Here is a 23,731-nt window from a genome sequence, read left to right on the forward strand (position 1 = left end):
TGTTTTCAGTAAAGAATACCCACTTGACTCCCACTCAGGCGTGTGTGTTTCACTAACTGCAGCCTTGGGACCTTCCTCCCTTCAACCCTCAGCTGACAAGTGAGATGGGAATGAAAACAGGACTTTCTAAAAAAAAAAAATAGACTTGCTGCAACTGACGTAAAGCTAAAAGCTGATGTTAAATAAATTAGTGGTATTAAAATACTCTGGTTTTATCCTAATGACATTCATGGTATTTGCCCTATAGTTCCTTGAATGGTTGATGTAAAACTGTATGTATCCTAGTTGAGTAAGTCAAGTCAGAATCTTTCTCTGCTGCCACCTAGGTTTTATTTTAATGTTAGAACTGGGAAGGTAGGTAAAGAGAGGACAAAACAAAACAAAGCTTGTAGTTATCTTTATTTAAAATGATAATGACAAGTGAACTTCTGGAGGTTTTTAGACAGAGCATTTTGAGAGGGCTTCAGAGGTAATTAGACATGGAAGAGGCACAAAGCCACTCAAATAGCCTCAATGAGTCCATGTAAGTAAGTATGATTGTAACAATTAAAAAAACCCAAATCTAATGTAATCCTTCATAACCAAAATTATGATATTGATACGTTCTATAAATGAACTCTGGCTGCACAGCAAGCCATGGTGTATGTAGGAGTCCAAAGGGAAGGGTAATGTTGCTGATGTGACTCACTGAAAAGCCATATGATTTTGGGGAATTGTACACTGACACTTGACTTAGCAGCCATCTGTGTTACAAGACTCTGTGTGGGTGTATTGTTCCACTCTCTACCACACCTTGGAGAGTTGTGGAGATTGGGAGGTGGCAAAGAAAGGTTATCTCCTGTTGTGTTAGACCAAAACAAGATGTTTTAAGAGCTTCCTCAGGTGGTTATACAGATACAAGTCACGTTTCCCCTGGGAACAAAGATTAGGCAAACTGTCAGCTCTGATACTAGAGGAAAATACCTATCTCTAGAGGCCTGCAGATGGTTTTTAAGGTCTTTATGCAGCAGCAGGAGAAGAAAGAGGAGCTGAACTGAGGTTCATTTCCAATCTTCTGGGTTAATAAAGCACTTGGGGAAGAACTAGGACTGGTCTTTAAAAGATGCTGAAAAGGGAAGTCTGTGTTAAACACTTTAGTTTGCCAGCTTCTCTCGTTTATATTCCCAAAAGGACAAAACCTCTCCCTGAGGAGACTTGAGGGTGTTGGTTGACTAGAAAGCTCAACAAGACCCAAAAACATGCGCTTGCAGCCTGGAAAGCAAATGTGTCCTGGGCTGGGTCAAAAGCAGTGTGGCCAGCAGGTCAAGGGAGGGGATCCTCCCACTCTGCTCTGCTGATTCCCTTTCTCTGGAGTACTGCTTCCAGCCCTGGGGCCTCCAGCGTAAGACCTGTTGTAGTGAGTCCAGAGGAGGCCACAAATATAATCAGAGTACCTCTCCAAGAGGCAGGTTGAGAGATTTGGTGTTATTCAGTCTGGAGAAGAGAAGGCTCCTGGGAGACTTTGTAGCAGCCTTCTGGTATGTAAAGGGGACCTGCAAGAGAGCTGGAGAGGGGCTTTCTATGAGGGCACGTAGTTATAGGGGTAATGCCATAAAACTGACAGCTGGTAGGTTTAGGTTAGATATTAGGAAGAATTTCCTCACTGTGAGGGTAGTAACCCACTGGAACAAGTTGTCCAGGGAAGCTGTGGGTGCCCCGTTCCTGGAAGTGTTCAAAGACAGGCTGGCTCTGGCTTTGAGCAACTTGGTCTAGCGGGAAGTATCCCTGCCCCATGGCAGAGGGGAGTTGGCACTAGATAAGCTCTAAGGTCCCTTCCAGTCCAAACCACTCTGTGATTCTACGATCAAATATCCCCTTACTTTAGCACTTAGTCTGCCTCTTTTGACGATCGCTTGCCAAAACCCTGTGAGAGGACGGCCGCTTACCTTTCCCACTACCACCCCGCCCTCGCCCCAACCCCGGGCTCGGCTGAAGCACCACCCCCGGGGCAGGCCGCCCGCTCCAGCGGTGTGCCGGCCCTTTCCCGGGAAGCGCCGCTCCCGCCGTTCCGCGGCCCGCCAGCAGGGGGCAGCCTCGCCCCGCGGTTCCCACCTCTCGCCGTCCCTCAGGTGTGCATGAATTTGACTGAAAACGTAGTTTGGAAGGGACTTAGCTGAGCCCATCCAAAATACAGAATGATGTAGCGATGGGAACGGGGAGTGGATTTATAATCAGTCCTTTTTCTGTTTTTGTGAGCCCAGAGTCTGCACCTGTGGCTCAGGGTCTGCTGCTCCATCCACGCCTGCATCCAAAATTCGTATTAAGCTTCAGTGTCAGTAAACGAAGTAATAACATGGAAAATCACTACACAAAAAGCTTGTTTTTATTAGAATGCCCCAGCTGAGGCAGTTCCCAATGTTTTTTGTAGTCCTGACTCAATGGCTAAACGTCCTCTCTGGCCTTGGGCACAGGGGGAAGAAGGTGCTGGATACCTGTACGTGTACTGATGGCTGTCTGTCACTGTACTGGGAGCGGAAGAACACAGAGGAGGGGATCTGTGGTCACAGCTCCAGGGGGAATCACTTCCCCCTGGTAGCAGGACCAGGGCCTGGAATGCTGCTTCTGAGTGGCTTGGCTGGATCTGTAGTGCTTTCTCCCATTTGAGGGAAAGCAATGTCCTGCCTGGCCACATAGGGAATGTAGATGGCTTCCCTACTCCTTCTGCCTCCACTTTTCTTCATTCCTCTCCCTCCCCCTCCCCCCCATTTATTTAGGCTTTCTACAAAATAGAGAAGAAACACCCCGCAATAGTGAGCTGGCTGTTGATGGGGTATTGCCAAGAAGGGTGTTTCATTTGCCTTATGACACTGGCAAACCCCTGCACAATTCAATTACCTATCCTGTATGTTTCTTCCACAAAACAAATAGCTTACAGTACCTTGCTTGCTTTGTGTCCATGTTGTGCATAGGCTGAGTCTCCTCTTAGAAGCCTCAATAAAAAAGCTATGTCAATGTAAGAAGCATGAGAGGATTTCTCCTGTCTTTTCATCACACATACATTACGAAATGCCTCACTCCGGACAGAGTTACATTGTGGAAAATGTATTGAGTCACCATCCCTAGAAATATTTAAAAGAGTTGTAGATGCAGCACTTAGGGACATGGTTTATTGGTGGACTTGGCAGTGCTGGGTTAATGGCTGGAATCCATAGTCTTAAAGGTCTTTTCCAACTGAAAAGGTACTATGATTTTATGTTTCTATGAATTGTTGCTCCAACAATCAGGCTATTTCTCTCCTATATTTGATAATTAGTGATATATTGTGTCCCTTTTTTGCTGCTTGCTCACTTCCCTTAGTAAGTGCAGAGCTGGCATGTAAAGCTCAAGGAGACTTATTCAATTATTTTGGTTTGTGTTCTCTCCTTTTCTTAGCTGAGAATTGCTAGTGAACACAGTGCCTTCAGGCTGTAATTTCCTGTTGCATATTTTCTGAAACCATGTGAGGAATTGTTCTTGATGAGCTTTCCAGGAGCCTGCTACAATTGTACTTGTCTCATTATCAGCCAGATATTGCCTTCAGCTTCTTGCCACCCTTTTCCTCTTACCATTCAGGATTGTTTTATCATCCCCTCCTGGGATTTGAATGCTAATATGGATCATGGAGTCTCTGATGGTAGGTGTCACAAATTTGTCTGGGCTAGCGCAGAAAAAGAGGCAGGAAGAGAGGGCTCTGAGTACTAGGGATGTTTCATAAAGGATTTATACAGTGTTTATATCCTAGACTGGGGCTTACCAAATGTTGATCCAGGAGACAGTGATGACTGTTCATGAGGTTGTACCACCTTTTTGTTACTCTTCAGTAGGGATATGATTGGGTGGGCAGAAGTCATTGTGAAATTCCTAGGGTTGAAGGTGGCAGGTGGCCCAAAGAATATGGGAGGATTGAGAAAAACATCAGCAGGGCTGCAAAGGATCCTTCTCTGTATGTCTGGTTCAGGCAGTGGAGCAGACTGAGGTGATGGCCCAGCTGTACCTGAATTGAGTCAATGATTCTTAGGGCCAGAAAGAGCATTCAGCAACGTGGAGTTGATTTTGGCAGATCTGTGTACCAACATGCCCTGCCTACCACACCATCAGCTGAAAGGTGCATCATTTCAAGGAAAGTGGTCATAATTTCTGGAGGCTGCTTCATACCCAAACAAAGCAGTGTGCACTACCATGTATGCAGGTGGCTTTTTTATGAGCTTTCTTCTTATTTCAGCTGCTTATTCTCCCACCCTCCTGAGTGCAGTGCTTCAGGTTTTTTCGGGCCATGCTCCAGCATGTAGAAGACTTACTTACTAGAAGAGTCGACCTGAAGGTGATGCTTTCCTTCTTTACTGAGGACTTCTTTAGAGAAATGCAATTTATGACTGTGTTTGTGGAGCTAGACATCTATCTGAAGGCTGATGTTGGGAACCTTGCCCTGGTTTTAAGTAGTGTAAATGGCCTGGAATGGTCTGTAAGAGCTTTGAAATGTCCTCTTCTGACTGCTGAGAGATTTCCTCCTTAAAATTTCAATAGGCACTGTGGCACCATCAGGGACTGCCGTTACTCTGGGTAAGGAGAGGTACTGTCATGAATTCCCACAAGCACCATCATTTCCTGGATGCTCTGAGAGAGGCTATGATATTCAGAGCTTTGAAAGATCAGGGGCAGCTTGAAAGCTTATAATTCTTTTCTTCAGCCCTGGGACTTTAAGCTTTGTGCCGTTGCAAAGCACCGCTTAATATTGCTGTACCTTTACAAGGTAAAACATAGTCTACTCGCTGGCATTGTAGCTTTCACACAGCAACTCTGTCCCTCTCCTCTTTCAAATAATAGGATTTAATGAGCAGAACTCAGCATTTGTGTTTATGTATAAAATATTCTGTGCATTTATCAAGGATGTGTCCAAAAAATTTAGAAAAAGAAGAAAAAAAATTTCTCTCTCTCTGTCTTGTAAAATTCTATACAACTGAATGCAAGAATAACTCAGTGATTGTTTCTGCCTCACTGTAACATGTTTCAGTGTGCCACTGTACTCAGTGAAATGTATTCTATATGTTAGTAATTGTTTCTCTATGCCGATTACTATAGCTGAGGAATTAAAATTGCTAATGATCTTTCCAGCAGCCTAGCTATTTTTCATCTGCTCACTGAGGCCATTAATCAACATATCCAGGATCGCTTGAGCAACATTTACTAGCAATTAACCTATGCATATGGGAATTTTTTTTCCCTATTACATTTCTATTCTAGTCTGCACATCAAATAAAAGATGTATCCTAACACTGCTTTTGCTAATTGAAAAGGCTAGAAAAAAAGAGTTCTCAGACCTACATGGACCAGCTTGATATGAGAAAAGAGGGCATCCAATATGCTGGAAAAATGCTGCATTAAAGACTTTCCCAGATTGCTGAACATTAACTAACCTCTTGCTTTCCACTTGCTCTTCCTAACATTATATAGATGATAGAACAGACATCCGAGCTGTGTTGCAGTTAGTTACTATGTATTTTAAAAGACTTATTGAAATAGTCCCTTGGGAAGAAAAGTAACTGTATATGCATTCTCCTGACCTTTACACTGCCCCACTGTTTCTCTGTTCTCATTTCACAAGCACTCAGTACTGGTATCACTTCACTTTGCTCTACCAAGATGCAAGACCAAAATATTTCTAGTGTTATTTCAGTAGTGTCAGCAAAGTTAAACCTGGGGAAATCTGCACCTCTAATGTATTCTACTGTCTACAAACTTTATTTGACTGGGAAATGTTACTGTGTGGCTTAATACAGTTTCTTTATGTCACGGAAGAAAGGAAGCAGGAAAGTTAGTGAGAAATTGAAGAAACGGTTTGCCGTCAAAATTATTGCAGGAGGCTTTTCTGGTTTGCAGGACTTTGCAAAGATGGCAAATTAAACATGTCCAAAAGAACAACATGCACCATAAACAGAGCTGGTGCATATCCCAGAGGTATTGATATGACTGCAGAGGACCATCCTAGCATCTGCTGGCAGTTCTATATGGAGATGGTCTAAAAGCCTTAATGTTGCTTAAAGCTAAAGGAATGTCAAGTTCTGTAACTGTGATCAGAAGCAGCTTAGATAAAGTAGGACATGCACCAATGGCCGGTTTGCACCAGGACACCCACTGCTGTTAGCCTTAGTGAACAGTGAAGGGAGACTTCTACCTGGAAAGGAGTCATTTTCCTGTGTACATCCTTCTGCTGGCTGTGTTTCAGAAGTGCAAGAGGAAATAGTTCAGTCCTCTAGTACTGCTGGTAGTAGCTTCTAATCCTAGATGCAGAGGAAGGGCCAGTAAAAGAAATTAATCATCTGCCATGCTTTACAGCCTGTTTGCATCACTAATATCTACTTTTAGGTTAATATTAAAGACTGGAGGATAATAATAACCTCATTACTAAAGTATCCACAAGAGAATTACTTTATTTTCTTGTAAACCTGAAGTTTCATTTTTGCTGTTCATTTTCCTTCACCCCAGACCCTGTGGGGAATGTATTCATTCTCTGTCTCAGGTTAGACCGAAATTCAGCATCACCAATTTTTGCAGCATTTGTCATTCAACCATGCAATTTGAATACACAGGACTGTAAGAGAAGCCTAAATATAGTGATTGAATTGGCTCTTATTTATGTCAGAGACAATGCCAGTTTCTAGCCCACATCTTGTGGGGGAAGGAGGCTTCAACACGTGACACGAAAGGAAACAAAAAAGATGTCTCCAAACACATTAAACATAACTCTCTTGCTTTCATTTGGAGTATGACTCATGGATTTTAAATGATTAGTAGAGCCTCAACTTCAATACCCACTCAAAATAGCCCTGTCACTTTACTGAGTGTGGTGGCCCTTCTCATGTGCACTGGAGTGAAAAAGAAGGCAAAAGGTGGGCAGGGCCCATGAAGGGAAAAGGGACATTTTAGTTCCCCTGTTACATTTGCTGAGCTTGTTTTATATCTTCAACTCTGGCAAGTGTGAGATTTGGGGCTGAGGGGCAGACCTTTCCGAGAGAGCCATACAAGCTGAGTTAAAGAAACAGAAACTGACACCAGGTCTGAGTGTAATGCAACCTAATTAGAATTAAGAGTGGTTGGAAATGTGTTTGGTTATATTCTGTAGGCAACAAAAGGCTATTTTCCTAAAAATACTATCTTGATGATTTGCCCAATTTATATTCTTTTCTTTTCATTTATTAGTTACCTAAACCTTATAAAGCAGAGCTTTCTCCGTCCTCATGAGGCAGGTATGTATACAAATGGCAGGTACTGATGAAATGTTTACTGAAAAGATTAGCTTGTCAATGAGGCAAAGGATGGATATTGATCCCCCTTCTATGTTTGTCAACCTGTAACCTGTTTAAGAAATGGCCTACAGCAACAAAATCCAATCAAGCACTCTCTGCAGCTCCAGTTTTCTTGTAATATAGGGAGGGGATTCAATCACAATAAAGGAAATGAACCACTTATCATATAAATGAGGGTAAGGCAATTAACAGGTTACAGGTCCTAAGTGAAGAGAGTTCTGACTGCAATATATAATGGCCAGTCTTCGTGAACGAAGATTTTTGGGAAAGGTCTTTTACCTTTCAAGCCTGCGCAATGGATTTTTTAGGTGAGACACAGCCTGCGCTGAACTGAGCCCACCCTTTAATCCTAAGGTTCATCTGCCGGGGCCAAGCAAGCTTGGACAATGGCAGTGAGGTCCTCAGGACGTAGGTTTGTTTAGAGTGACCTTCTCATAGATGGATGGCCTCACAGGGCCAACAAGCTCCATCTGCCCGGGGGACTGGGAATTGAACCTGGGTTGCAGCAGTGAGAGTCCCACATCCTAACCACTAGGCCACCAGGGGTCCCTGCAATACAGGATTAAACAATGGCTATTCTGTACACCTGAGCTTTTCTGTGGTCTTTCTACAGGGAGAGGTTGTTATGTGGCAAAATATGTTGCAATGCTGAGTTAACTTGTTTAACAGAACTGAGCACACTGTGTGTCTCCCCTAACTAAACCCCTGCTTGATAAGTTTGTAATGGACATGTTTTCAAAGAGGTGTCCAAAGCAGTCTTCTAAGTAATTAATACCACTTGTCAGTCCATAGGGCCACCTGAAAAAGAACTTTTTAGTTTTATGAGAGATGTGAAAGATTGTAGAATTTTTATTTTATTCAAAATCAGAAGAAAATTGAGCCTTTACTAATATGATCCTCCTAACCCTACCTCTCCCAGGTCCAAATTGTGTTGAAGACAAGTGCTGCAACCACCAGGTTGAGGATACAGTCTTCAATTGCCTGTCTTGTTCTATTTGCATGAATGAATAAGAGGGCAATATGATTTACAGATAGGCTGACGTGGACCCTCTCTTCCCTCCAGTAGAGTGGATACCCATGTGCAACAGCCAATTTGTAGGTTCAGATCCCTGCCCTGAAACAAAGAAAACGGCAGCTGATATTGAAGCATTTGCCATTTAAGATGAGTGATCAATCCTTAGCATTCTTAGGTGTGGGTTTTCTTCTCCAGAATTACAATACCAGATCTTCCTTGGAAAAGATGAGATCAAGTAATTCTTCCATTGAAGGTTTAGGTCTTGGTGTTTGCAGAGGGCTGACTTTGGCTGGATATCAGGTGCCCACTAAGCTGCTTTCTCACTCCTCATCCTCAGCAAGATAGGGGGAGAAAATAGGACAAAAAGGTCATGGGTCAAGGTAAGGACAGGTAGAGATTATTCACCAGCTACTCTCACTGTCAAAACAGAACTGAGGAAACAAATTTAATTTATTGCTAATTAATAATAGAGAAAGATAGTGAGAAGACAAAAGCAGAAACTCAAAACACCTTTTTCCTGACTACACCCTTCTTTTCAATCTCAATTTCACTCCTAACTCCTCTATCTCCTCTCTCCAAGCAGTGCAGTGGATGGGGGCTGCAGTCAGTCCATAACATTTCGTCTCTGCCACTCCTTCCTCTTCATGATGTTCCCCTGCTCCAGCCTGGGCCCTGCCTACAGGCTACAGTTTTTCATAAGCAGCTCCAGTGTGGGTCTTTTCCACAGATCACAGTCCTGAAGGCTCAGACTGCTCTAGCAGGTCCCCTGTGGGGTCACAAATCCTGCCAGCAAACCTGCTCCAGTGTGGGCTCCTCTCTCCATAGGGCCATCCGTCCTGCCAGGAGCCTGCTCCAGCGTGGGCTTTCCACAAGGTCACAGCCTCCTTCATGTGCCCACCAGCTCCGTCATGGGGTCCTCCACGGGCTGCAGCTGGATCTCTGCTAGCCTGTGGACCTCCCGGGCTGCAGGGGGACAGCTTCCTCACCATGGTCTGCAGGGGGACAGCTTCCTCACCATGGTCTGCATCATGGGCTGCAGGGGAACCTCAGCTCCGGCACCTGGAACACCTCCTGCCCCTCCTTCTTCACTGAGCGTGGTGTCTGCAGAGATGTTTCTCTCATATTTACTCACTCCCCTCTCACAGATGCTGCCCAATGTTCTTTATATTTTCATAAATATCACAGATGTACCACTGGCATTGCTGAAGGGCTCAAATTTGCCCAGCATTGTTTCCATCTTGGAGCTGGCTGGAACGAGGGCGGCTCCTGGTGTCTTGTCACACAAGCCACCATGCAGCCTTCCATGCTACTAGAATCTCGACATGTAAGTCCAGTACAGTACTTCAGTGTTTTCCAGCAAAAAAAGTGTGTAACTGCAAGCATCTGATCAGTGCTTAACCTAGAGAAAGTAGTATCTTGTATCTCCAGTGATTTTTTTTCCCTTTTCTAAATAATATTCTTCCTAATGGATGCCTTTATTGTTTCAAGTGTGCACTGTAATAGACTTCATTAGATAAGCATCCTTTAAAGAGGATGTCAGTCAAAGATTATGCATGACACTCAGTAAAATATGAGAATTCAGAGAACTCATCGAAGGCAATGAAATACACAGTCCTCAGTCCCCACTCCCAGTGTCAGGTAGACCGCCAGTGAACATGGCAGCCTGTCCTGTCTGACATCTGTCTTAGGTACCTGACACAAGTCTCTTAAGTCCAACTCAACAGTCTCTAAATTCATCAACTCAGCTGAAGGTGCAGAGAAACCACAGTTGATCTAAAAGCATTTCTGAAAATGTGGCTTGCATTGATGTGCCAGTGTGACCCCCAACCAGGGAGAAGAACAAGCTCTCACGGTAATCTGTCAGCAGTGAAATGTTAGTTTAAATTTTTCAATGATTTACCTTGCTGAGGAAAATTGTGTTTTAAATATTAGGAGCTGTCGTAGATGTACAGTTACTGTGTATCTTAGCCATATTCACCCTTCCAGTGATGACTACTGCCATGTATACCCTCTTCCAGTTCCAACCTCAGCAATCTCTTTGCAGTGGAGTAAAGAGTCCTTGAACATTGTCCCTTCTTTCACAGAATCATAGAATAGAATTACAGAATGGTTTGGGTTGGTAGTTCCAACTCCCCTGCCACGGGCAGGGACATATTCAACTAGATCAGGTTGCTCAAAGCCCCATCCAGCTTGGACCTGAGCACTTCCAGGGATGGGGCATTCACAACTTCTCTGTGAAATCTATTCCAGTGCCTCATCACACTGACAGCACAGAATTTCTTCCAAATATCTAATCTAAACTCACTCTTTTGGTTTAAAGCCATTGTACCTTGTCCTATCACTACCTGCCCTTGTAAAAAGTCACTATTAAAAGCAAAATTATGATTTATTAAAATTATTAAAATAAATAAATGAAACTATTTCTCATGAGCTTGAAACCTTAGTTTTGTGACTTGAATGGACTAAGACAGCAGGAATAGGATTGGAATTAAGAGTAAATTTGAAAAGGTTGAAATAAAGGGCTTAATCTTTCATATGCAGTACAGCTAAATTTTTCACATGTAAGAAATTTAATGTGAAATAAAACTCTGAAAAAGCTGTGACATGGTGCTTCCTTTTCCAGGGACCCTAAGTACAATAACAATGCCTCAAAATTAGTGTAGATGCTGGAATACTCAGGATACAGTCAAATCCTTTCAGGTTGTTATGGGATTATCTTGTGATGCAGATACCTTGCTGGTACCAGTACCATCTGGTCTGGTGTTCCCAGGTGGAGGTGTCTGCCACTCATTTGTAGGAGAGAGGAGAAATCTACATCTGGTTCCTTCTCTTCTCCCGATACCACGTTCCCCAGAGACTTACTGTCTGCTTTGTTAATGATTAAGAGCTAACTACAGAAGGGCACGTATCAAGTATGGACATATTATATTGTGTCAGAATTGAGGAGGAAGCCTCAGGCTTGTGTCCCATGTGCCTCTCTCCAGTATTAATCTTCTCAGTACATGAAATATTTTTCACCAATACATAACCTCACTTATTACTTCCTGCCATTAAGTGCAGCAAATACTCAGACACTCTTCTGGAGCATTTCCAAATGAAATCTCAGAGTCATTACATTAACCTTTTACATTATAGAGCAGAAGGAAATTAGCTATTGGCACACACAGAAATACTTAGAAAGTGGTACGATATTTCACATAATTGTATTTTTATACTTTCCAACAATGCAAAGAGTTAAACAAAAGCATTAAAAACCCTGCATGCTTCATTAAAAACTCTCAATTTCACTATTTTCAGCAAAATAAGCCATCAGTGTTAGATTCTATAATTGACACCATTGCTTAGGGAACAAACCTATGAATCTTATTAGAGACAAATTCATTACTTTAAGTCCACCCTTAGGATGCAGAGCTCATAAAAGAAACCTCTGGAGGGTTCAGCTTAGGGGATGAGACGATTTCAGGCTGCAAATCTACAGATTTGCTGTAATTAACCTGAACTAATTATTGTCAGGCGATGGGTCAGACATCCTGGATAAAAGCCCCTGACTGGTTTTGTGGTCTACTGGGTTTTCAGCAAGAGAGCTGCTTGTTAAACAAAGAAAAAGTACTGAAAGCACAGCCCTATATATTCTTAAAGCAAAATAAATCTTTCCGCTGGGACAGAATAGCAGAGTCTATTTAAAATGCACAGTCAATTGGCACACTGAAATATATCAATGTTTAATACTTTTGCTAGCTAGCTCGCTGCAGGCAATGATCAGTAGCAATGGTCAAAAACGACTCCTGGGTGGGCTATGCTGGTCTTCCTCCATATGAAGCGAATGACTGCCTGCTTGCTTTTACAGATATCACAAGAAGGGATCCATTTAAGCAACTCTTCATGCACTGCAGGTGCACATTACAGTCCTGCAATGGATGCTGCCCTGTCACTATTCTTCTGCTGCTTACAAGGAGCAAGGCAGATGCACAGGTGCACCTACAGAAGCTTCTATGGCTCACATAGGGCAGGAGTAAGCTAGCCTGTACGAGATATGCTGATAACTCTGCAATATAGATTATGGAGATTTAATTATCATGGCTTCAAAAAGCAGTGACTATTTTTACCAGTACTGGAAGAGCTGTTTTATTGTTTCAAACAAAAATTTTTGTATGAATTTAAATTTCTAAATTCTATTGAAATCAGTGGCCATGACGTGTGAAAATGTTTTGAGACACCTTCGTCCTTTGAAGTTTCCAAGACTTGGTTGGGCAAAGATGACATGGTCCAGTGTGGACGATAGTTCCATCTTGAGTGAGTGGGAGATTACCTCCAGTAAGTCCCTTCTGGCCAGCGTTTCTATGACCCAGTGGGGTTAAGAAGTGGTTACAAAGAGAACTGCGTGCTCAGGTGCCATCCTCACCCTCTCAGGAGATGCTTATGCCTGCTCCTTGCTAAGGAGTTCTTTTCCCTTCAGTCCAGAGGTTTGCTGCCATTGCTTTTTCTCTCATAAAGATACACTCCTTTCACCTCTCTTCCTCTTTATTCTGCTGCTGTGTCGGCAGGTGGTCATATATTTTTACTGTATGTTTCACTGATATTGGGCAATTTGTTTTTCATTTCCTCTGTGTGCAACTGATACTGTGGGACCAGGTTTCTAACAGAGGACTCTGAACAAGGGAAGCTTATGTATGAGTGCAGCACAGGTAGGGCTGATTATGGCAGTGATCACCTATGGAACACACTAGTGAGGGAGTAGAGGGTTAAGCAGTGGGGATAGGCAATGGATCTTGTCATGTGAGTGACTCAAAATATCGTTAGTCATACTTTATCACTTAAATGTAACCTAAATTACTTTAAATTTTGAGCCTCTGTGACTCCCTAAGGAAAAAAAGGTCTGTATCAGTGCCACCTAATAAATCCCAGGTCCCTCCTCTGCTGCGTGGCTGTGGAGTTTCTTCAGGTTTCTCATGCACTCAGTTGCTCCCAGATAAAATTTTCTGCCTCACAGGGGTACTGTGAGGGGAAAGTTGGCTCACATCTGCTAACTTAATGTGGTTCGTTGAGACACAGAGATCCTGAACTTGACAGAAATTGTGACTAGACCCTGGCCTGTTTTTTCACTCTCCCAGGCCTGCACAGAAGCAGTGAGATGCATGTGTCCACAAAATGTGGGCAGAGGTCCCTCTGTGTGACCTGGCGGATGACAGGCTCTGGCTTCAGAGATCTCACTGCACTTCTGGGGCTGGCATGGGCTGGATGTTATGAAGTACTTTGTTGAATTGGTCTGTTTGAACTTCTAAAGATCAATATTTAGTACGAGATAATCTCTTGCTTCTGAACACTCCTAATTTAACCCCCGACCCCGTAAGTATTAGACATAAGGTTACTATGTATTGTTTCCCTTTCCTGATTTTGGATTCCTTGTAATAACATTATTTGGAGAGCAGGAAGAGGGATGCCAGATAAAAAGTGCCTCTTTGCTACTCTTCCACCAGGTCCTCTGCTGACCTAGCTGTATTTTGGTCTTCCTGAAACATGGGCCTTTTGATCTTGATGTAAACAAAACCTTCTTCGGTGTTAACAAGCTTGTCTGCTGTTGACTGTGTTCCTGTTTACAAATAAAACCTGGTCCTGTAGCGTTTGTTTTGCTGTGTCATCAGGTCCTTTCCCACTTGTACTTGGCTCATGCCATCTTATTGTTTCTGATACAAACTCCTACAACAGGAGGAAAGTCTCCAAACCCCTCACTTCACTGCCCTGATTAGCTGTGACTGGTGTTTCAGGTGTGGCTTCATCAGAAATCAAACATGACAGCAGAACTGAATTACCGAGTCATCCCAGATGGAATGGCAAGATGGGATGAAGGATTCCAACTCCTTTCATATGGAAATACTTATTTAGCAAAATGAGAGGAAAAAGAAGAAATTTTGATGATAGTAGAGCAGGAGACGTTACTCTTTTTGTTCTATCCTGCAGACAGCACAGCATCCATCACCTCTGGCCACCCTGGGCTAAAACAGGCAGTATCACCAGTCCTGGAGTGTAGTAGAAGTGGCAGCAGATAGTATTTGCAATTCTGCTATATGGGAGAAAAGCAAGCAAATCTTTCCTTGTCGATTTGGATCAGTATAGGATTGTGCTGGTTTTGTCTGGGATAGAGTCCATTTTCTTCACAGTAAATGGTATGGAGCTGTGTTTTGGGCTTGTGCTTGAAAATGTGTTGGTAACACCGGGATATTTTCATTATTGCTGAGCAGTGCTAGCATGGTCAAGGCCTTTTCTGCCCTTCACTCCACCAGCAAGGAGGCTGGGGGGCGCACAAGGAGTTGAGAGGGGACACAGGCAGGACAGCTGACACCAACTGACTCAACGGATATTCCATACAATATAATATCATGCTCAATATCTAGAGCTGGAGAAAGAAGAAGGAAGTGGGGTACATTTGGAGTGATATCCTTTGTCTTCAAGGCACTATTAAGCATGATGGAGCCCTACTGTCCTGGGGATGGCTGAATAGCTCCCTGCTCATTGGAAGGAGTGAATGAATTCCTTGTTTTGCTTTGCTTCTGTGTGTGGCTTTTGCTTTCCCTATTAACTTGTTTTTATCTCAAACCATGAGTTTTATTCTGGTTTACTCTTCCAATTTTCTCTCCCATTCCACCAGGGGGAAGTGAGGTTATGCAGCGCTGAGTTGATGGCTGGGGTTAAATCATGACAAGGACCCTTTGAGAACTGGTCTCTCCCTAATCAGCATCAGCTTAGGGCAAGAGCATTGCAAGCTTGCTCTACGCCTGCTTATAACAGATATTACAAATAAAAACTAGTTACCAGTGAATGGAAAATCCTAACTGTGGCAGGAAAAGCTGCAGTTATCATGCATCACCACTGTATGCCACTACAGACTAATTACTCTAGTGGATGCCAGAGATGAGGCACTGCTACAGCAGACCCTCAAGAAACACTTAGTTAATATTAAATTGTAATCCTATTACCTTTAGATGTTCTCAATGCTATTAATCTCACGGTTTCCAAGTCAGCAGTTTAAAAACAGATTATCTGAAAATCACAATGCTATTAACCTCTTTGTGTGAATACCATTTTTAAACACAGGAGCCAACAGGAGTAGAAATAATAATAAATTTATATTTTCAGTGTCTTTCTGCTTAAGAATATTCCATGTATAATTCAAAATTCGTCAGAAAAGCACCAGCCATGGAACAGATTATTTTCATAATCTATTTATGCTAAAGATAAAATAAACATGAATAATCAGAAATGAATTATCTCATCCACTGTCTTTTGTAAGTCCTCTATTGGACTGGTACAAAATTACGATTAGATTTATATTCTTGCACCAAAAGGAATAAATAAAATGCACTACAGAAGAATTATTGGTTTTATATCTTGAAATAGATTTCTAGAGTTAATTTACATCCTAATAAATTTTTTGTTGGAAACTCACTAGTGGTTTTGCAAAAAAGTCTTTGCAACACAAACTATCTGGCCAAAGTCAAAATTGACTCCATGCTGAAGAACATGAAGAACTTCTTAAGCATTTGTATATAAATGCTTAAGTAAGATTCTAATTTCTTAAGTTAACACTTACATGTTTTTTAAATCATATCCAAAATTAGGTCTCCATTGCTATTACTTTCTCCTACAGGTGGAAATCTGAAAGAATATTTTCCTTTTTGGTCTCTTCAATTTTCTGATCATTCCAATTCATTGTTTCTGTATCTGGTTATCAACAGATTTAATCAACTTCTTGTTTCTGTCTCTTAAAAAACTCTATTCTTCTGCTTTCTTCAGTTTTTATTCTGTCTGCAGTTTACAATATTATTTGCTCCAGAAAAATCCCTATCAGATGGGTGGGAGAGGGAGAATGTCCAGGGCAAGGACTCTCAATGAGTAATTATAGAAATTATTACCTTGACAAGATACATTATTCCTAGAATTTTTAGTATCTCTCACAGAAATTGTAGGGAATGTCTCCTTCATCTCAAGAGCAAATGCCAAGTAACCTGGAACTGTAGCCTCACCAAGAATTGGGATGTTTAAATTCAAAACTTCACAACAAATTACTCTTTTAGAGGCTGCATCATCACCTATTCCAGAGAAATTGCAGACACTCTCAGATTGCCTCCTTTCCATTCCCTGGTCAGTGAGGAAGATGGGTGGTGCAACTCATGGAGCGTGTTTCCTTTTATTGCTGAGATGAATCTTTCACCAACTCAGAGACATCTTTGGTTTGCCTTTGTAAAAAAGACTGTGTGACAGTAAGTTACCAATACACAAAATGGATTAATATTAAAAGATGTATTAAAGAGATTAAATGGCTGGAAAAAATAAAACAAGTAAAGGAAATCTTCTCTCTTAAAAGTGTATTCTTAGAAGGCTAAGAGCTGAACTTTATCACTAAAGTAACATCCATTAATTGTTTCAGTGCTGAAGATCTCCAGATGATTTTACAAGAGCTACTGCTAGGGCCTGATGATGCTACTTCTGCTACAATGCCACAGCAGTTGCATGGAGATGGTACAAACTGATGTATTATTTCTAACAACCATCCCTTGTCCTCTGGGGTTTCTCTGGGCATTGTGATCCATGATTGCTACCAGCAGACTGGATCCAATCCAAATATTCAGATCTAGATGTGACTACAATCATCTACTGAGTTATGTCTATACAGTTGTTAGTAAATACTTTTATGTTTGACATCGTAGTTTACACATTTGTAACAGCTCCTTTTTCTGGCTGCAGTGTGATATTTGAACTCTGGAAGGGGTTATTCCAAACCCATAAGTGAATGAATCCCTTCCACAAGAGTTACCCTCTTAAAATAATTATTGTGAAAAATGAAAGTGTAATCATTAGTCCAACAATGACTCTAGTGGAAGGAAACATAAATTAAGTCATATTAGATCTCTGACACATTAGATTAGGCAAATTAGGCATCTTATTTTTCTTTAGAAACCTAAATCTATAGTAGTACTAAAACAGTGCAGTGCTGGATGTGAGAGGAAAATAACTATCAGTTGTGAAATATCTTTGGACTGTTTAGTAACATTACCATTCACAGCCACGGAATACATTATATTTTATTGTAAACTTTGTTCCTTAGAGAAGTATAAATCTTGAAAGTGTGTCAATACTTGGCAAAGTAAGCAGTCTCAGGAGGCAAAGAATGTTTAAGACCATCTATCAAGTATAAGAAGTTGATAGCAATTAAAATCAGGGCTGTTTATGTATAAACATAAATTGCAGAGGTAGCTTAAAACTGTCCAGTAAAAATCTTGGCTGGGTGGAAATTCCAATTTTTCCGAAAGACTGCAAAAAGCAACATCTGAATTTTAAGAACTGTTTTTGTAGCATACATCTTTTCTTTTTTCACTAGGGATAATATTTTCTATGAAATTTTATTACATTAAGGGTAATCTATCTATTTATTTATTTTCACACCCAGGTATTCTTAAAAAAACACCACAAGCAACAAAAAACAAAAATCACTGAACAATCGGTAAAAACAAGATATCTTAGATAAAATATTGCCTGTATTAGATGAGCACTAATCCAGATTATATGTCAATGTTCACTTTTCCCCAAAAGTGATAGAGAGAAGGATGGGTAAGTAAATTACTGTAATCATGATGATTTTTTTTTTACTGCTTACAATCTTTTTTATTATTGTGTATTTAAATGGAATTAACTGTGTCTCTTTAACACATGAGGTCCGAAGGAAATAGACTATTGTATGGGCAGCCTGCACAATTTTATTGCTTTTCATGATGGTTACGACACTTAAAACTCCAGCGGAATGAAAGCCCACAGAAAGAGTATTGGGATGTCTTCCTCTCCAGAAGAGGGAAGGGGCCAACCTTCGTAACCGAGCTACTGAGTACCTAGTTCCTGGTTTGAAAGGAATGTGTTGGTCTTGTTCCAGGTAGGCTGTCAGATCTTCTGAGCTGTGGAGCTCTGCCTTGGCTCATCCTTGCACTGTGTCCAGCAGAACATATGTGCTGCTGGCTGTCCCACATAGTGCTCAGTGCAAGCACAAACAAGCTGTGTATCAAGAATAAGGTGTACACGTTTCCTGGTTTTGGTCTAGTGGTCAGTCTTGGATCACTGTGTTTGGGTCAGTCCTTGAAGAGGTACAAGGAGCATAGCCAGAGCACTGGTTAACGGGGTGGTAGAGAGGATGTGTTGTGATATGGGTGAACCCTGCCCCATCTACAAAAGCTTCTATGATTTTGGGGATCTGTTAATAGGCACCCTGCATCATACAGTAAATGGAGTCAGAGAGGCTGTCTTCGTCCTTAAACATGGGGAGGTGTCAATAAAACACCAACTTCAAATGTGACAGTCCTGAAGAAGCTTGAAGTGGAGGGGTACTCTGTCCACAGTGAGTTTTGCTGCAGCAGGCAACAAGGAGTGGTCTCCCAGCCCATGCCATGGACATGGGGAACCTTGCTGGCAGCAGGAACAGTGCCAGGCTGCTGGGTGGAAGGGAGAGACTGTGGCTACAAAAAGTGAGACTGAATGCTGTTAAACAGAGCATAATGTACAATGTTTATTTGAAATTAATGATGCTTGCATGCCTTCCAACTGCATTTTAATATTTAAATTGCTGCAAAATTAAATTATTAAAATAAAGTGTCCGTGAATTATCACCCCCGATCTCCCAAGTTACAGTGCTAGAAAATGAGAGGGAAAGAGTGCGTAGGTCAGCTAAGTAAAGGAAAGATTCTCCCCTTCTCATTTTTAATTTCTTCCGCTGTAAGAGAACCTCTTTTCACTTCCTTTCAGCTCTGGAAAAGTTACCTCAGGTGGTCTTAAAATGGGATCCAAATGAGGAACTGGTATACGGCTGGGGGATTTTAGTGTTGCAGAAACTAATATCTGCCACTGAGGGAATGTAGTGAATCCACCCACATGAGTGGATTGATTCTGGCATTAGACAGGGAAGAAACACCCATGTCAAGAGCTTCCTCTCATCTTCCTTACTTTCAGAGGAAGATCAGTCCAGCAACTATTTCTACATCTCCTCCAGAATGGTAAAAGAGGGGAAAGCTTTGTTAAGTGCTCCCAGCTTTCTTAGAGGAAAACAGTCTGAAATTCCTCCCGGATTCACAGGGCTCCTGCTGCACGCACGTACTGTGGAGAAACCATAACACAGGTAAGATGGTAAGCAGCATTTCATTGCAGATAGCTGTTAGACCTTGGATCTCTCCTATCCCTTGTTGGAAGAGTCCTTGGGCAAGGGAATATTCTTCATTCTTTTGCTTCCAAGAGCTGGGCTACTGATGGGTCCCTTAGTAAAACAAAGGATAAAGGGAAGCCCTGGGAAATAACAAAATTGTTCTCATATTTTTAAACTTAGGCTTTCTCTTACACTCTCTCCTCCAAGAATTTGTAAGAATTTCATAGAACAAGACTTGAACAAATCAATAGAGGAAACAGCATCTGAACCACAATGCAGGAATTTATTTTCTCCTTGTGCATTAAATTACCCAATTAATGTTTCCTGTTGCCTTAGCCTGTTCTAATAAGGCTTGACTGTCGCTTATCAGCCCCTAATCTTCTAAATGATGAGCAAGAACTGCAGCTGGATTTACAAGAGCCTTTGGGGCACAATACCAAACTCCCAGAGTGCCAAAGATCCATCCTTGGAATTATGCTTATTAGGGTTTTTAATTCATTATCATTTACTTAAAACAGATACCCACTAATAGGATCAGATTGACTTTATTATTTATTAAGTACTGTTAAAATAGATAGACTGGACAACCAATCTCTGTGTATAAATCATTCCTCAAATCATAAGACTTTTTCTTGCATAAAAATGTCAATTCGGATATCAATACTCCTTTAAGTTAACTGAGTTTGTCTCCTTTTTGGGCTTATTTTTCTTGAAATGTTGATCTATAGGTTCAAATATTTGGGGTAAGAAAAGATTTTCCAGAGTAAATGAAAGTGATTTTTATAGGCTGCATGCATGAGTTAACAAATTAGAATAATAGTTGGGTAACATTGGCTAATGAATAACTTAGATGGATAAATGATTTTTAATAGACAATGGCAGTGGCTTCAGAATGATAAATACTTTTCTGTTGTATTACAATAATAAATAAATATATTTTACTAAGAGAGACTTCTTATGAACTGTGAGGCCAGTTGGGGGGAGGAATAGATTCATTTAGATAAAATGCTATTAAATTGCCTGCATAGTGTCCTGTCAGACAACTATCGACCCCATCCCATGGGAGAAATTGATTTTTGTGCGGAGAGCTATGCTGTTTTCTGCAGTGTCTTGCTCCAGCGCTATTGCTCTGGTAATCACACACAGCTGCCTCTTTCCCTTTCTCTCTCTTTCTGTCTATTTGTTGTGGAAAGATTGATTGAGAGACATAAGGGATTCAAATTGCCATATTTGTTGTTATTTGACCTTTTCAATTATATTCTGTTAAATATGTAAATAATTCATTTGTAGTAATGTACATACGAGTTTGCTGAAGCCGTCTGCGAGGAAGGCTTCCAGGAGGATGCGCGTACCTTTGTTCTCCTGCAGACCTATTAGCGCTGACTCAGTGAAAGGAATTCAATTGCAGCTGAGGATGCTCCCTGCTTTGGTAAAGCTATCTAGGCTAGTTCTCAAGACAAGATCTAAAGATGGGAAAATAACTTAAACTAGTAAGACCACAATTACATCAGTGCTGAAAAGTGAAATGGTACATGATTACGGATCTTTGCTTTGGTTTCCTTCGTTTAGGCATAAGTACCTTCTTTCAGCTCTCACTAACGTGAGTCATTTTTTTGATGAGACAAAAACACCTGAGGTCAAGTAATGACGACATTAAAGTTGAAATCCAGTTTTAAATCTCCCCCCTCTGAATAAGAAACAAGGTCTTTAATTGCCATGAAATTGTCACACATTTTTTCTACGGTAATACAGCTTCAATTTACAAAACTGTTTGTCTGATGAGTTATGTATTACTTGACTTTTTCTACTATTTCTTCTTATTCTTACATTGGTTTCATTCGTATGACTCATTTTAGCATCATCAGTGCTAAGCAGCTGTTTGAATGTCTGCCTGTGAGAATCAAGGTCCCTGCTGTTCTCTGGGACCACAACTTGACGTTTGCACATGGGGGGAATTTCTGAATGGGAAAAAGTCAGGACAGACCTTCTTGCTCCAACTCAAGCCAGTGCTAAGGACATAGAGGGAAGAAAGATCTGCTGTATTTCATGGGCTGCTGCATTAGACCTTGGGAGGAAAGTGTAGGATGGTTTATTAGAGCCATATACTAGCCCAGACTTAAAGATCAGCAAACTGCTGGGTCCATCTTTGCATGTATGCACCAAGGCACAAGTATCTGGATTCTCAATGCCTTTATTTTTATTGTGCTGGTTGGACAAAGCTGTAAAAGCTGCATCAATGGTCATCTACAACAATCAATAAAGACAGGATGCACCTTCTCCTTAGCCTTTTACTAGCCCACATCCTTCAGTCTGCAGTAAATAGACAAAAAAAAAGAGAGCTGTTCAGTCAAAATCCCATTGTCTTACACTGACCTTATGCTCCTTTCTTCCTGTGTAAAGAGAGGACAGAACTTTGATGCAGCCAGCACTAATGAGGAACACTAAGTGCCTTAGAAAAATTTGGCTGTGCTCTTGGGCATGTAGCCTGCTTTCTCAACCTACACCCCAGTAACTCTTCAACAAAGCTGCCACAGCCTCTTTTAGAGGTGACCTGAGGTCGTGAGGCAGAGTTAAATCCAGCAAAAGTGCTCCAATATAGCTCTCACAGAGGGCAAGCCAAGGCAACAGAGGAAAACAGCATCCTGCTGATGTCCTGCAGCAGTTGTGAGGTTGCTGCCATAACTGGGATTAAGGATGACTCAGAGAAGGCTTGAAAGAGGGGAAGGGGATTGCTTAATTGGAGGGTGTTTTGGTGGGGATGGTGGGAAAGACAGGTCTGTTATAAGTCTGTTGCAACAAAAATTTCATCAGAGTAAAATCAGTTGCCTTTCCCTCCCTTTCCCCTCCAGTGGCTGTTGACACCAGTTTCCAGATCCTATTGTTTGTGTCCAGCCAAACCTTTTGCCTTGTGCTTGGTGACTGGGGCATTCAAGGGTTGGACTTCATGATCTCAGAGGTCTTTTCCAACCCGGTTGATTCTATGATTCTATGTGTGGAAGTCATTGCTGTAAAGACGTGGCCAAGATCTGGAAAAATACTAGAGGAAAATAGATGCAGATTAGAAGAAAGGCTGAAAATTACATCTAAAATACAATTTCAGAGCACATGCCCCACATTTCTGCATCAAATTCGCAGACCCTAGAGTCCAGCTGTTGTCAATATGAAGGCCCATATTAAGACCTTAAACCATCTTGTCTGGGAGCTGCTGTATGCTGATGACGCCACCCTTGTTGCTCACACAGAAGCAGCACTGCAGCATTTAACATCCTGCTTTGCAGACGCTGCTGAGCTCTTTGGGCTGGAAGTCAGCTTAAAGAAGACTGAAGTTCTCTATCAACCGGCACCTCAGGAAGTCTTCCATCATCCCCATATCACCATTGGCGAATCAGAGCTCAAATCAGTCCAGCAGTTTAATTACCTAGGTAGCCTCATCTCCTTGGATGGTAAGATTGATGGGGAGATAGACAACAGGTTAGCAAAGGCATATAGTGCTTTCGGAAAGCTCCATAAAAGAGTTTGGCAAAATAAACACTTGAAGAAAAATACAAAGATCAGTGTTTACAGAGTCATAGTGCTGTCTACTCTCTTATACGGATCTGAATCATGGGTCATCTACCGCCACCGCCTGTGACTCCTAGAACGCTTCCATCAGCGCTGCCTCTGTACAATCCTAACCATCCACTGGTCAGATTATGTGACCAATACATCTGTTCTAGGACAAGGAGCAGTCACAAGTATTGAGGCCATGTAGCTGAGAACACAGCTGTATTGGGCAGGGCACATCTCCAGGATGAAGAACCACCGCCTCCCTAAGATCCTGCTTTATGGTGAACTTGCCACTGGCTGCCGCAAGAGAGGAGCCCCAAAGAGAAGATACAAGGACTCCCTGAAACAACATCTCAGCCTTGGCCATATTGATCAACATAACTGGTCTACTCTGGCCTCCAATCCGGAGGTCTGGAGACACACCATCTATAACGCTGCTGCTTCCTTTGAGAAAGCACGCAGAATCACTCTCGAGGAGAAAAGACAATGCAGAAAGAATCGTTTCTTGCAGAATATACCACCTAGGGAGTCTTTCTGCTGTACCTTTTGCAACCAGACATGTCTATCCCGTATTGGCCTTTTTAGCCACCAGTGCGCTTGTAACAAACGTGGGTAGAGCCCTCCCCCAAATCTTTGTTCGTGAAGCCTAGCCATGAGTGAGTGAGATGA

Source organism: Neopelma chrysocephalum, unplaced genomic scaffold (assembly GCF_003984885.1).
Source record: "Neopelma chrysocephalum unplaced genomic scaffold, ASM398488v2 Primary Assembly neopelma1_22b, whole genome shotgun sequence".
NCBI lineage: Eukaryota > Metazoa > Chordata > Aves > Passeriformes > Pipridae > Neopelma > Neopelma chrysocephalum.